Source organism: Lethenteron reissneri, chromosome 19 (genome assembly GCF_015708825.2).
Source record: "Lethenteron reissneri isolate LAM-NWPU_2019-01 chromosome 19, ASM1570882v1, whole genome shotgun sequence".
NCBI lineage: Eukaryota > Metazoa > Chordata > Hyperoartia > Petromyzontiformes > Petromyzontidae > Lethenteron > Lethenteron reissneri.
In genome coordinates this window covers 5,766,784-5,767,795 of record NC_083797.1, presented here as the reverse complement: position 1 = coordinate 5,767,795, position 1,012 = coordinate 5,766,784, and positions in this window count along the sequence as shown.

Here is a 1,012-nt window from a genome sequence, read left to right as displayed (position 1 = left end):
CACCAAAGGCAAGCAGATGATGACACTTTGTCCCTATTGGGTAATGTGATTCAGATGTTTTTAGTTTTAATGTTTCATTTGCAATTGTTACCATGTGCAAAAAAAACAAAACTTACTGAGCGTTACGGCTTGGGTAGAGAACTGCCCACCACATTTACGTGATCTGGCTTATCTCTGAGGAAATGCCGCTTAACAAATGCTGTCCCTTCTTGAGCAGCGACCACTTTAGATTTGACACCCTTCCCTATTTGTAACCAATGGAGTGTGAGAGGCATTGGATTGAAACCAAGACGCCAATGCCCGGCTGCTGCTGCACGTGATGCAATAGAGCATTGTGAACTTGATTTGGCTCCCAACTAATAAAACAAAAATCACGGCCCTTTATCAATCCACCGTATCGGTCATGGGGGGTGTTTGACCATATTTCACCACGCGAGTCGATGCAAGGTTGAAGGGAGGGAGGTTACAGGAACAATTTGGTAGTGCCCGTTTAAAGGTTAGGAGTCAAACTCAGGTGGCCTGGCTCATAGTGAAGTGTGCTAACTACTACACCACTGCTGCAACCCACTTATACTCATGGGATAATTTGTGTAACTTTAATACAACTTTGCTAAGGAATTGAAAATATCTGTTTTATATTTTGACTTTTTTCAGCCTCCACCATCCACTATATATCAAAAAGACAGTACTCACTATAGAAACACAGTCTATTCTCCATAACAACTTTTAATACGGCCTCAATTCTCCCTCTATTAAAGTGCATTGGTGGTCATGAAAATATTATCCTGCTATTATAAATACTAAATAATGAATTTGTTTCTATGTAATATTCATGTGTTTTTTTATCCTCTATATGACTGCAAATGCTTTTGTTAAGAAGTATATAGACACACATATCATGTTTCATTACCTTCCTTCACCTCACATGCACACTGGACTGTGCATGTTATCACTTGATTTTTTTTCTCAGGTCAAGAAGCAATAGAGCGTACGCAGTATTATTTCCTGGTAA